The 15793-nt window shown below is 35.4% G+C and overlaps 1 pseudogene; it reads left to right on the top strand.

The window, feature by feature from the left end:
• The window catches only part of LOC116871689, a 1630-nt pseudogene extending 799 nt beyond the window's left edge, over positions 1–831 (top strand).
• Positions 832–15793: the final 14962 nt, after the last annotated feature.

Genomic DNA, 15793 nt, shown 5'->3' with positions numbered 1-15793 from the left:
TCACAAGTAGGCAGAGAGGCAGGCAGAGAGAGAGGAGGAAGCAGGCTTCCCGCCGAGTGGAGAGCCTGATGCGGGGCTTGATCCCAGGACCCTGGAATCATGACCTGAGCCGAAGGCAGAGGATTAACCCACTGAGCCACCCAGGCGCCCCAAGTCCAATCTTTTGATGCAGAGACTCAGCAGCTGTTGGAGACAGCACTCAAAGAGCCAGGTGCCATAGACTTGGAGAAAGTGGCTAATGTGATTGTGGACGGTTCTCTGCAGGGCTGTGTATTCAGTAAAGAAGTGGAACATCATTCAAGCTGAGAGCAAGCACGTAGGTCAGAGTGGCTTCTGGCGGGGACTGAACTCACTGCAGCCGTACCAGGCTTGGGAGCAGCTGTGAGCCCTGTCCCTGCAGGGGTGTGTCGGCTATGTCCCCTTTATCTGCAACCTCTTTGACAGCCTGAGGGTGAACAAAACCCCCTGATGGCCCACGTGACCCCCGTCTATCTCTGCCTCTTCTAGAGGGCCCAGCTTGACAGTCTGAGCAAGGAGAAGGAGGTGGACCACTGGGGCCGAGCTGCACCACATGGGGGAGAAGCTGGAGAAGCGGAGCAGACCGTGCACGGATGAGCACTTGGTCCTGATCAGGGATGGCTTCCTGCTCCCATGTGCCTGTCGGTTCCCCGGCCAACGAACTGCTACTGGAAAATCATAGAATTTCAGACAGCCGTCTGGGAGGCAGCCCTGGCTGCCCACGAGGATCACCACAGTGAAGTCTCCCAGGAGACCTGCAGATCAGGCTGCCTCGCCAGAAGCACTGGCCCTTCACCTAACCTAACCTCCTAGGTTCGTGGTGGAGTTGGTCTTTCCCAAAGACTGTCCCTTCCAGACTTTCAGGAGCTCCTGAGATGTTTCCTATTTACACTGTAGTCCTTCCCTGAGCACTTTCTTAGGGATTCAGGGATTGGGGAAGATACCAAACAGTCTTGCCCCCACCGTCCCATCAGCCTCTCCACCATAACGTCCCACCTGGGCCAGGCAGAGAAAGGCAGCTTCAACAACCACTGCACTATATACTCACTGATGCAACAGCCATCTTGATGCCTCAGTTTCCTATCTGTAAAATGGGTACTATAGTTGGTTACTGGTGGGATACTTTGGCATGCCGAGGGGTGGAACACAAATGACACTAGAAGTTGCTCTTTATATATCTTGTGCAAGGACCGTGTTGGAAACAAATCTATTTCTAGTGGGTTTTAATAAATGACAGTAGCACATCATATAGTATATCAGTTCAGGGTGAGAATTTTCTTTTTCCTTTTTTTAAGATTTTTATTTGTTTATTTGACAGAGAGAAAGAGATCACAAGTAGGCAGAGAGGCAGGCAGAGGGAGAGGAAGGGAAGAAGTCTCCCCCCTGAGCAGAGAGCCGGCAGGACCCCGAGATCATGACCTGAGCTGAAGGCAGAGGCTTTAACCCACTGAGCCACCCAGGTGCCCCAGGGTGAGAATCTTCTGATAAAACTTCTCTAATATTAAAAATATACATTAAAAAACAAAGAATTCCTTAGTGAAAGATTATCAAAGTCAAACCCATGTCTGAAAGTATTATTGTTGACTCATTTGCAAGTTGCTTTTGGGAAAGAAACCAATATTGACATTTTTTTTCTCTTCAGTTCTTATGCTGGCTCACCTTTCAGCAGTAACAGTAATATTAACCTGTTAATGAGCACTCATCACCTGAGTCTGCACTCGAGGCTTTATTGGCAATTTCATATTTAATCTCACAACTATGTTATAAAGGACAACACTGAGGCCCAGAATGACTAGTTTTCCCTAATTCATACATTTCATATGACTAATGGAACAGGTAATTTTATTAAGATCTGTCCGATTCTAAAACCAGTGCCCTTGGACTCTAAAACCAGAACCTCTCCAGTTTTATCCTCTAAAATTCATTTCTATATCAGTATTTTCTCTTGTACTTTGTGAGATTTTCAAATGACTTTCCTCTTCCATTTTTCTCCAAAGAAACTTAGTGTAGGGAATGTTAGGGCAGATTAGGCCACTAGGCAGAATAGAAAGAGGTCTGGGATAAAAAAAAAAAAAAAAAAAAAAAAAGAAAGAGGTCTGGGATCTCAGACCCGGTCTCTAGTCAAGACTCAACCAATTTCAGACTGTGAAGCCCCCAGCATAGTACCATCACTCTGAGCCCTAGTTTTTAGGAGGATTCAATGAGATAATATGTAAAACATTACCACAGTATGTAACATGGTGCTTCACAAACTGGTACTTAATGTATTATTATGTTTCATTTGATATAATATTTAGATTTTTTTTTTTACTTAAATGTAACTTTTGGGAGGAACTACTAAATATAAGATGTGTATACTCTAGAAATCAACGTCATTTTACCATCAACTACATAGAAACTCTCATACATGTGCATGGAGTAACATCTTCAAAAAATTTAGCATAGTTAGCGATGGAGAAATAGTGGAATCAACCTGAAGGTCCATCAATAGGAAAGTGAATAAATAAACTGTGATATAACCAGGATAAATCTTGTAGCATGTGAGTGAAAAAGTCAAATTGCCAAAGGAACCATAGTTGTGGTACAATTTATATAAAGCTTAAAAAGTATGAAATGCAATGCCAAATATTGTTTGCAGATACATACTTATTATATAGTTTAGGTATTAAAACATTTGTATGAATGTTGGACACCAAAATATATATGTGTCATTTTGTAGGTGACTTTTAAATTACTGACATTTTTTCCTTCTTGATAACACTTTTTTATGCAGAGATTTATGAAAGTGGTTGTGACATAGGAGAACCTCTGGGAAAAAATAGAAACTTGTTCCCAGCATTGAGACATAAGTGACAGGATTAGAGTAGAGGTCCCTGGATGGAGTAGCATGACTGCAAATGATTTCTGTCCTTGTTGAATGCAGTAATTTTGTTAGAGAAAGCAATTACTTTACAGATTATACATAGAAGCCCTTTCAATTTTATAACTATGTGTATTTTAGTTTAAGCTAGGAGGTGCATGTTCTTGGCTGATTTCAATTAGTCACTTAATTTGATACTTCATGTACACAGTTTTATGAGGCATGGAGAGATTTTTCTGAAAAATATCACACTGTCTATTTTTACTTCTGAAAGTTTATGAAGATTATAGTAATACAGTGTTTGAATGTCACCAGTGGAATACAGCCTGTCATGTGCTGGTGATTGTTCAACAACTAATTCTTTAGAAATGCACACACAGAAAACACCCAACATAGAAAACACCAGGGCCTTTTTTTTATTTTTCTGTTTTAGCAGTCTTCCTGCTTTCTCTTTTCTGCATTTAAATTCACAGTTTATAAAGCCACAAGTATCTTTCTCAGATGCAATTTAAAAGCGCTCAAAGATTTTCAAGGACTTTTCTACCTCTTATAGGGCGCTTTACATAACATTCAAAGGTGGCTATGATATGCCCTCTGACTATTTCTCAGACCTGTCTTTAGTCATGCGGTGCCTTGCATTTTATATTTCTGAAGCCCCTTATTAGTTTGGTTTCCCCCAGGTATAACATGCTACTTTTTTTTTTCTTTTTAGCATTTGCTATCTTTTTAAGTTTTGTTTTGTTTTTTATTTATTTGACAGAGATCACAAGTAGGCAGAGAGGCAGGCAGAGACAGAGAGAGGGGGAAGCAGGCTCCCCGCTGAGCAGAGAGCCCGATGCGGGGTTCGATCCCAGGACCTTGGGATCATGACCTGAGCCAAAGGCAAGGCTTTAACCCACTGAGCCACACAGGCGCCCCCTCTTTTAAATTTTTATTTAAATTCCAGGTGGTTAACATTATAATACTAATTTCAGGTGTACAAATTATGTGAATCCCTATAGTGATTCAGTACTTCCATACAACGTTACTTTTATTTCTGGAATATCTTCTTCTCCTCTCTAAGTCTAATAAATAATCCTTGCTCACCTACTGAAATTCAGTCTGACATTTCCTTTGGGAAGATGTATTTAAACCAACTTGAGTTTGGAATCACTGTCCTCTCTTTCTGTTCACATACTCTGCACACATTTGTGGTCATTGCATTTATCTCTTCCACTAGGATTGGTCCTCCTTGAAAACAGGTCATGAGACTTACTTCAGAATTAAAGCCTGTAAGTGACTTACCTTCAACAGTCAATTGATATTTATTTAAAAGATATGTAATGAAAAAATCAAGTATACCAAAGAAAAGCTTTCTGATATTTCCCTCTGGAGCAGGATGTCTACATACATTTTAAATGTTTTGAAATTTTGAGTAGGAAAATGGGAACACTACGCTCACCATTTTCATATTGTACACTTTAATCTTCTCTTCAGAATGGAGAAAAACTGAAGTATTTGCCTCAACCATAAATTACTTTAGTAAATTTCAACACATAGACACATAGAGCATCTTCAGAAAGCCTTCTTACACACTTACTAATATTTCTAGGGATATTCTTTTTTCAGACAGGCATATTCAGTGTTGAGAGGTGAAGAAGTTAAGACCAAGATTTTAGCCCTCAGATCCTGAGTAGTAAATCCACTGAAGACTCATTTTATAGTTATCAATGATTCAAGAAACCCAGAAGCAACTGCTCATGTTGAATAAATCATTTTTTTTTTCTGATCAAATAAACATTTTGATAACCTTTGACTAGGAGAACTGCACTCCCCTGTTGAGGACAAATATTGCATTCCTATTCATTCGTATGTTTCTGCTTTTCAAAACGTTAGTTGCTGACCTTAGAAATAATAAGTCAATGGGAGATAATAATAATAATAGTCAATAAAATGTACCATTTAATAAAAAATTATGAGACAACAGAATTTTTAAAATATTATTTCCATTATATATATTATATATTATATATAATTATATAATTAGAAATGTATCAATTGTGTTTTTATATATTATATAAACATAAATTTATATAATTTATAATCATATAATATATATTATATTATATCTATAATTTATATAACATAAATATATAATATAGCAAATAAAACATATGCATATAAATATAAATTACATAAATATAAATATATTATATGTATAATATAATTATGTTTTATTTATATATTATTGTGTAATTATAAATATAGCAATCATAAATATATCATATATCATATATATTATATATTATATGATAGATATTATTTTATATATTATATAAATATAAATTTATATGATTTATATAAAATTTATAATATATAACATGTTACATAATATATAATACATGTAATAGATATAAATTATATAAGTTAAATATGGATATAAACATAAACAAATAAATACACTATTTTCATATGAATAAACTAGAATATGAAAATAATATGAATATAAATATATTTATAATATATCATATTTATATGTAATTATATGATTGTAAATATATGAATTATAAATATATATTTTATATTTATATAATATATATTACATATATATATCACATCTTCTTTATCCCAATGGGGTTTCTTTTCTTTTTTAATTTTTTTAATTTATTTTCAGTGTAACAGTATTCATTGTTTTTGCAGCACACCCAGTGCTCCATGCAATCCGTGCCCTCTCCAATACCCACCACCTTGTTCCCCCAACCTCCTACCCCCTGCCCCTTCAAACCCTTCAGATTGTTTTTTAGGTTTCTTTTTTTTTTTTTTTTAAAGATTTTGTTTATTTATTTGAGAGAGAGAGAGAGAGCATGAGAGGGGAGAAGGTCAGAGGGTGAAACAGACTCCCTGTGGAGCTGGAGCCCGATGTGGGAGTCGATCTTGGGACTCCAGGATCATGACCTGAGCTGAAGGCAGTCACTTAACCAACTGAGCCACCCAGGTGCCCCCGTTTTTCAGGTTTCTTAAGCAATTCTCTAAATTCAGTACTCGTCAGTGAAGTATTCTGTAACAATTCAATTTAAAATCTACAGTAGTAGGGGTGTCTGGGTGGTTCAGTGGGTTAAGCCTCTGCCTTCGGCTCAGGTCATCATTCCCGGGTCGTGGAATCAAGCCCTGCATGGGGCTCTCTGCTCAGCAGGGAGCCTGCTTCCCCCTCTCTCTTTGCCTGCCTCTCTGCCTACTTGTGATCTCTATCTGTCAAATAAATAAATAAATTCTCTAAAAAAAAAATCTTTAAAAGAAAAAAAATCTACAGTAGTGCTTTCAATGTCTGCTGTTAATCTAATGTACTTTCCATCAACAGATAACATGAGATTTTAATAAAGAAATAATTGTTATAATCAAATGTTATACATCAGAAAAAATACCCTAAAGCTGGTCTATTTCTTTGTGTTATCTAGAATTGGCCACCATTAACTCTGACATGTAGGGTTCACATCAAATAAAAGCATAAACCATTTTCACTTCTCCAATTTAATTGAAAAAAACTTAATATTTCAGAAAAGAGATGTAGCTGAATGTTTATTAAATGGCTTTAAAAATACGTTAGTATCTTTCAAGATTTTGTCAGTAGGTATCTGGAATGTCAAGTTCCGTGTTTATTTTATATGCTTGGATAACTAGTAAAATTGGGCATTGAACCTATTAATGCTTAGTAATTATGGTACAAGATGCTTCCCTCATTATGTGTATAAATACTATACTTAAGTATTTTCTTCTATAATGAAAGATTTTTATACATTTTTCCCTTATGATCTTACATTATCATAAAAGTATTTGTAATTTCTTATGTTAACTATAATGCATCTAGGAAAATAATAATCACAATTTTAAATTATAAAAGCAATATTAACATTATACAAAATAATTATATATATATAAATATGTATATATATACACACACACACACAAAATATCAATTTGGAAAAAAACATAAATAATATGGGAAGACCATTTAATATTGTTCCTGATGTTGAATTGACAGAAAGCTAAGAAATTGACAAGTTATTCCTTATTTACAGCTGATCCAGGGATATTAGAGTATAAACATGAGCAATCATGATCCTCCCCTTTAATATAGTTGAGAAAGAACTTATTCCCATTGTCAAGTCAGTACCCCCTGTGTTGATGAAACACACACACACAGCCATGAATATATACATACACATACCCATAATTGGTAGTTCTAATTTAGGGGAATATAAATGAGGAAAAGAATCAGGATGTGGTGGGTTTGAAGGAAGTAGGGTTTGTAGAAGCAGTAATTATTGTAAGAGAAAGACAGAAGGAATTAAAATAGCACAAGTCCTAAGGTGGGAAAACATAGGCCAAATCCAGTTAAAAGTTTCTCGATACAACCAATGCATATAATTCATTTTTCTGGGGAAGATTACGTGGAGAGGATGATTCAGATATGAAAATAGGAGCCATGATTGCCATGGTGAGTCATCTGCACATTATCTGTAGCCAAGGGGGAGCACGTAAAGACTTTTGAGCACTGACCTAATGAGATTTACTCTCTCTGGTAATGGCTCACAGGCTGAATACTAACAACAATCAAATAGGTGTAGACTGTTGGCCGAATATTGTTGTCTACACAGTGGCAAACATATACATCAGTGTGCTTATTATATGTTTTGTATAAGTACAGGAAGAAATACTAGATTGCCTTTTTTTTTTTAACCTAAATGATGGCAGCATTTAGTTTTTGCAACTTAATCCATGTCTTTCATTGGACCTCTCACTCATTTCATAAAGCATGTGTTCTCAGGGAGGCAAAGGCTTTGTAACTTTGTTTTACTGGCATATGCCTTCAACTTCTTCAATATACTATATTTGAATACCACCTATCCCAAATATGGTTAGTGTTATAATAAAACCCATTTGCATTGTAGAATTGTATTATGCTTTTGTTAAGATTTTGTAAAAACCGTATATATCCCGTTTTACTAGTTACCTCCATGTAGTCCCTAAAAGAAAGGTTGTCAAAGTTAAGAATGAATTACCTATTTTTCTATTACAAAAAATTCTTGCTCAGAGTTTGTTGACATTTTGTTGAATGACAAGAGACTATTAGTAATAACATATCAATGGTACTGTTATAAAATTGAAAATAAATATAAAAGTTCTGTTCTTTCAACATAAAAGTAACTTTTTTACAATGAGTGGAAAGTTAATGCTTTTCAAAAGAAAACTGTGCCAGGGACAGTGTCATTTTGAAAACAGATGTTTGGAGTTGTACCTGTTACATGATTTTTATAGTTATAATAAGATTCATAATACCTTTACAATCTCTTATATAATGCATATAAAAATAAAAGGATTATTGAAAATATAAATGTCTTATCTCTTTAAAAATCTAAATGAAAAGATTCAGGAGAGATTTAAGTCAATTTACTAACAACTTAAAAACAAATAAACAAACATTCCATTAGTTCCTAAGTATTTATTAGCAACTTTTCAATAAAAATCTGTGAACATTTGGTTGTCTGAGTTAAATATGCTGACCAGCATAATGTCATCACAACCACCAAAGTCCTTCTTCCTTTTAGATCTGTGTCTATTTCATGGTATTTTTTTCAGGTATATAAGTTATTAAACACAGTTATGAAGTATATTAAAGAAAGCTCATAAATTGCTAAGCCACAAATTTCTAAATAAAACTGATAAAAATAGAGATGCAGAATCAATCACATTTCTTTCATTAAAATATTATTAATATTGATTTTGATGAGACCTATCACCTTCTTTAATAATTGAAAGTGAAATAGGTCATATATCCTTTAAAAATCTCTGATATACATGCATTATAATGCATATAATATTTATAATGATATGGCAATTATAACCAAATCTTTATTAATATTTGAAGAAACCACCAATCTAGCTCAATAATGTCTAGATTTTTATAGATATGGACTGTTTCCTTCAAGTAAAATTCTTCGTGGAAGTCCACCCACATACATTAATAAAAAACAAAATTATTTTGATCAAGATGGATTTGCTTTGGGCTTTGAAGTATATCTGAGAAATCCCAATCACTCAGCACCCTCTTCCTTGCCTCCTTATAACAGCTGAAGAGCCCTGGACACTGGTAGCAGTTGGGAAAACATTGATCTAAACGACAAGTAAAGATTGTTTTCAATAGGGTAATGCATATATGTCGTGTTCTGTAAGTTACATCTTCTTATCTTAAAGTCCTAGACTGCTTTTTTATTCTTTTCTATCATAACAATTCACTCTTTCTCTCTCCAACATCATTGTAATAGCATACAGTCCCATTTATGAGCTACTAACCACCAACAAAAACTTCATCTTTGATACTCACGGGTATTCCTAAATTTGATTTTGATCAAAACTGTCACATTCTTAAAACAGAAACCCATGTATAGGTTACGGGGACAAATTCAGACATGCCACCTTTTGTTTCTTAACCTCCCTTCATTTGAAAGATATTTCTGGAAATTCTCTGGCACATAGGTCTCCTTGATGTGGAAAGCAGTGAATGCAACACAATTGCTAATTGGACTGGGCTCAGAAGCCTGGTCCACATTGGACTTTATAGTTCTCTATCCAGGGGAGATATTGAGAAGAGTGATAGTCCATATCCCAGTAAGTTTTGTTCTATCTGAAGACCTTCATTTCAACTATTATCTCTCCTGTGCTTGATGTTGGTGCTGATGGGTAATGGTTGACAGGGAGTGATTTTTAACCTTCCAGTGACTGACTATTTTAAGGCTGACCTAGAAAAAATGTCAGTAGTTGGTCTGGTTGCCTGGGCTAATGCTCAGATGGGGGAGATACATCCTTCTACTCTGTGATTCTTTGTTCTTATAATTTAATTCTCTGTGCATATTTACAAGATATAATGGTATTTTGAAAATCATTACTCTATGTAAAATCTTGAGATATATTTCCCTGGCATATGTTCAAGTCACAGTTATTGTTATTTAAACTGCAATAAATACTGTTCATTTTATTATATTTAAAATCACTATAATTCTACTTAATAGCAGGTATTAATTAATAATACAACAACACAGATAAGAAACATGCAGATCGTAAAATAGCCTTTATTTTTTATAATAGTACAACACCTATCTTCCTTTTAAAGTACGTGAACACAAATTTTTATGATAACTAATGTCTAATGCATCCTTTTGAGAAATACACTTCTCCCATGTAATGAAACTGGCAATTGAGTTAGATGGTCCCATTTCTCTAGCCACAGGGGTGGTTATGTGGTTCAGGCTGGCTAACTGGACACCCCTTTTTCCAAGCTACAATGTTGTTATAGGGATGGTCTTATGACAAAGTCTCTCCATTTGAGTTATTCCATGGTGAAAGAAAGAGAGAGAATATGGTTTGAACACTATATCTAGCTTTGCCTGAAAACTAACTGGATGTTTCAGTTAAATTAGCCATTATAGGTACTGCTTCCTTTTAACCTTCTCTATCAATCTGACAATTTATTGTATACTGTTAATTATTTTTTTAATTTAGAGTTTTATTTTTTCCTTCACCTATGTTGAGTTTCATTTTGATTGAAAGATATCTGGCCATTTAATCAAGTACTCAGATAGATACATAGATAACTGTTATGACAAGTTAAAAATGGTCAGGGATTCTTTGACATCCCTTCCTTTGAAAGGTGGGGGCTATATCCCATCCCCTTGAATCCAAGCTTTGAACATGACAGAACTGATGCTTGCCAGTTTGAGACCTAACCTTTAAGAGGCTTGTCAGTTTCTTTTTCTTTTCTTTTTTTGAAGGGGGGTGTGGATGGGGGAGGAAGCCCTGAACTTTCATTTAAAAAGTCAGATCACTCTGTGTGTAGGCCATACAAAACCTCAAAGTAGCCACGTGGACAGGTCATGTGGGATTTGGGGGAGAGACTGACAGAGAAAGAGAGAAGCTTCAGCAGCCCCAGTCATTTACATTATTGCTGCAGAGGCCCAGGTGTTACAGAGGTAAGATAAGCCTGTGGATGCTGCTCATATTTTTGACCCACATAATACTGAGATAAAATATTGATAAATTGTTGTTTTAAGTCACTTTGTTTGAAGTGGTATGACAAAAATGGGGGGAAATTTGGTGAAATGATTATAAATGACATTTTTATTGTATTCTTATTTTTCAAGTTCTCTATTCTTTGAAAATATTATTTCTGCAAAATAAACAGAAAAACAAGCTGGTACATGTTAACAATAAATCACTTATTAGCTTTTGGTTAGTTTTAGTACTGTTCTTAAGTACTATAATTGAGAACACAATTCATTATTAGCTGCATCTAGTATAAACCATTTCTGTCACCCCTACGTTTTTTATTCCACTTCCCAGGAGTACCCAGACTCTCCACACTTTTCTCTTTCCTCCTTATATATTTACAAAATGGAATTACCTTTGTGAGTATTTTCTACATTTAGAACTTTTGCAATATGATGTTATTGTTTCCTTGCCAAAAATATTCTCATATAAATGATATGCATCTGCCTAGTATTTCATTATTTTGCCTAGAATCTACTATTATTTAATATTTACTTTTTATAAATTTGGTTATTATTATCTTACGATTTCAAGATGGCTGCTGTAGTTCCAGCCATCATATTCATGTTCAATGCAAGAAGAAGAAGGAGGAGGATGAGGAGGAGGAGAAAGAAGATAGGAGGAGGAGAAGGACAGGATGAGGAGGAGGAAAAGCAATGCATACATTTGTCAACTTTTAACAAATAAAAATTTAGAAAAATACCCAACATACTCTGCTACATGTCATTATCCAGAATTATGTCATATTCCTCATTCCCTCAATCTCTCTGCCCCTGGAACATAGTAGCCTGGAAAAATGAATTTTCAGTTAGTTCAGTTTCTATCTCCACATATTCAAGATAGTTTTAACAGGAAAAATGGGGGAATTGATAATGGCTTTGTCACTCTCCACACTCAATCCAACTTAAAGGATATGTTTGAGGAGGTAGGTATTAGGTAAGTAAGTAGAGAGAGAAACTGATAGATGATAGATAGATGATAGATAGAAAGATATATGATAGATTATAGAAAATAAAATTCATGGGACGCCTGGGTAGCTAAGTTGGTTAAGCATCTGCCTTCGACTCAGGTCATGATCCCAGGGTCCTGGAATCGAGTCCCACGTTGGATTTCTTGTTCAGCAGGGAGCCTTCTCCCTCTGCCTGCCACTCCCTCTGCTTGTTCTCTCTCTCTCTCTCTGACAAAGAAATAAAATCTTGAAAGAAGGAAGGAAAGAAAGAAAGAAAGAAAGAAAGAAGAAAGAAAGAAAATAAAATTCATGGTATTCATGCAAGTTAGATTTCTGGGAGATGAAAAGTAGGGTTTTTGCAATTTTTTTCTTATAATTCTGAAAATCTCTAAATATGAAGTTATGGTTGATGAGTTAATCATATAAATTGACTTAATTTTCTTCTGAATAATGAAAATTGAAAAGAAGTTATCTTAAGTAAATAAACATGTTGCATTTTTCAGAAGGAATTTTGGATTTTTAAACTGAGCAGAAGGAAAAGGGTTGACTTGAAATTTCTTTTAGAAACTCTAGATACAGAATAAGCAACTTCTTTTTGGGCTAAAATACAAAACCAAACTTAAAAAAAAAAAAAAGTCATCCCCAAACAACTATCCGTAAGTTCCTGAAGATGTAGCATACTGGGGCGCCTGGGTGGCTCAGTGGGTTAAGGCCTCTGCCTTCGGCTCGGGTCATGGTCCCGGGGTCCTGGGATCGAGCACTGCATCAGGCTCTCCACTCCGCAGGGAGCCCGATTCCTCCTCTCTCTCTCTCTGTCTGCCTCTCTGCCTACTTGTGATCTCCATCTGTCAAATAAATAAATAAAATCTTTAGAAAAAAATATGTAGCATACTAAGCTCAATATTATTTCAATTGCTCAGTACCCATAGTATATTTTTTGTTTATTTACCTTGAGTCTTTGAAATTGATGTACACAATGCAATTATAACACTTTTACTTCATTCCTGAAAACTTGGATGCTTTCAGTGTGGCACTTTAAGCTCTAAAATGCAATATGCTATATACTATTCCTTGATATTTATGGAGATCATCCCATATGCTTATCTCAGTTCAGAAATTGCCTACATTTGAAGAAGTAATATTTTCTTCAGTTGTTAAAAAAGTGCTAACTTTCAAATATTAACTGAGATTACATTTCTCATTATCCTAAACTTTAACAGATTTTCTGTCCCAAATATAAAGTATGGAAAAAATTGTGATACTCTGAACTTTGTAGTAGTGGGATAAACGTTTGACCCAAATTGTGGCTGTAGCAGTTACTGTCAGAGATGACCCTCATCAAAATTGAAAAAGAGGAAACAGGGTTTTTTCCCCTTTAAAAAGCGGAAAAGGAGGATCCTGTGTATTCTCCATAGGAGTTCTGTCCATTCCATACCTCACTATATTGCCTTAATACTGGGTCTCTTCTGGATGACATAATTTCATTCACATCATGTGTCAATGAGAAATGCTAATAATTTATAACTCACTTGTTGGTTTTAAGCATAAAATGAGATATTGCATGCGATGCTTTTAACACACAACTATAGAGAAATGAATCGGAGGTTGAAATTTAACTAATTAAGCAGTCAGTGTGGATTAATTTTGGTCATATACCATACACTTAACATTATTTAGGTTCCTCCTCTCTCACCTGCCCTTCAATTCCAAAATAGTGGGAAGTTTGATTTCTAGCAGCTGATTTATTCAGAAATGCATTTATTTGTTTCTTACCTCAGATAAAATATTCTACACCTCATTTCATAGAGATTTGTGGCTGACATAGACATAATACAAAACATGAGAACAACATATTACTGAATTAACATTGATTACAGCTCTTGAGGTATTCTTTCAGTCTGGGACATATTTCCAATAATTTTTTGTTCTTTCCACTTTCCAAGAACTCTGTCACTGTATTAGTTCAGAGAGTTGGAAAGTATTAGTTATCAGTTGGTTTTAGTACTTTTAGGATATTTAGTAAGAAAAGGAAATTAATAATACACTTAATTAAAAAGGACTAATATTTTATGGATAAGATAACAAAAACAGAAAAAATACTTCACTGATTTGCATGGGATAAGGAGAATTTTAGGCTTTCCTGCATAGCTCCATTCTGCAACTTGACTCACATCATTGAAGAGGTCAACCTCCACATCTTAATCTTGTCTAAAGAGAGACACAGATCTGAGCCAGAGCTGCATTATGGGTACACTGCTTCTAATTATAATTTCATATTCTGGCTATAACAATTTTCTTAGAGGCTTTAAATATGTTCTTGAAAATTAGAGGATTTTTATTTCTTGTAAGAACTATTTGAGGAATAATTTGAACTGTGATAGAGAGGCAGTATGGTAGAATGGGTTAAGAGTACAGACTTCTGCATGAGACTGTATGGGTTTAAAACCTTGTTTTATGAGGTAATGCCTGGATGAACTTCAGCAAATTTCCTAATCATGTGCCTCAGTGTCCTTATCTGTAAAATGGAGATACTAATGGTACTTATCACAAGGTAAAATGGAAGATTTACAAGGTTTAATACTTATAAAGTACTCACAACCGTGTCTGAGCGTATTAGTGATGATATGGTTGTCATTATTATGATTATAATCATTATCAACTTTCTCCCCTCTACCCAATCCTGTTATATATTTTTTTTAAGATTTTATTTATTTATTTGACAGAGAGAGAGAGATCACAGGTAGGCAGAGAGGCAGGCAGAGAGAGAGGGGGAAGCCGGCTCCCTGCCAAGCAGAGAGCCTGATGTGGGGCTCGATCCCAGGATCCTGAGATCATGACCTGAGTCGAAGGCAGAGGCTTAACCCACTGAGCCACTCAGGTGCTCTATGTTATTTTTTTAAAAATATTTATTTATTTATTTGAGAGAATGAGAGTGCACACAATGGAGGGAGGGTCAGAGAGAGAGAGAGAGAGAGGGAGAGACTCTCAAGCAGATTCTTCGCTGAGTGCAGAACTGATGTGGGTCTTGATCCCACGATCACGACCTGAGCAAAAATCCGGAGTCAGATACCCAACCACTGAGGCACCCAGAGGCCCCAAATCCTGTTCTGATTTATTTTTTCTGTTAGTGGTGTCAGTAAAAACACACGAAATACGAATTATTTATTTCATTTTTAAATTTTCAACCAAGTAATGGGTTATTATTTACTTTCCCTTTTTGGTAGCTCCATCATTTGTGTGTAATTTATCTTTCCATCATCACTGACATAAAGTTCCGAACTTTATTGTTTTCCACTAATACAATTATATGAGCCATCTTAATTGAACTTGTGCCTGCCTTTCTTCATTCAGCATATTTTAAGTGCCTTCTCTAAACTTTCCAAACCAAATTGCATACCACTGTCAAAGTAATTATCCCAAAGTGTGACTGTAGTCAGAAGAAAATCCTGTTTAAAGCAAAAACAGTTTCTTATTAGTCACAGAATAAAACATAAATTACTTGGAAAGCATGAAAGCCCCTCCAGGAGCTTACTGCAATATAATTTCTAGATTCATTTCTTACTATTCCCCTTCATAGAGGATGTATTCCCAGCCAAACAAAATTAGTCAGTATTTCCAGAACACGGAATCTAACATGTTGTTAGATTTTTGGAATCAGTTGTGAAGATTCCACTTATAAGAATTTAAACACAAACTGGAAAATAAATAGAACAAAGAGGTAAATTAAAATATTATTACAGGGGCGCCTGGGTGGCTCAGTGGGTTAAAACCTCTGCCTTCGGCTCCGGTCATGATCCTAGGGTGCTGGGATCGAGCCCCGCATCGGGCTCTCTGCTCCACAGGGGGCCTGCTTCTTCCTTTCTCTCTCTCTGCCTGCCTCTCTGCCT

The sequence above is a fragment of the Lontra canadensis genome, unplaced genomic scaffold, assembly GCF_010015895.1.
Source record: "Lontra canadensis isolate GAN:19392208 unplaced genomic scaffold, GSC_riverotter_1.0 scaffold1, whole genome shotgun sequence".
NCBI lineage: Eukaryota > Metazoa > Chordata > Mammalia > Carnivora > Mustelidae > Lontra > Lontra canadensis.
Note: the sequence above shows the minus strand (reverse complement) of the source record. Positions and strands in the feature narration are given on the sequence as shown.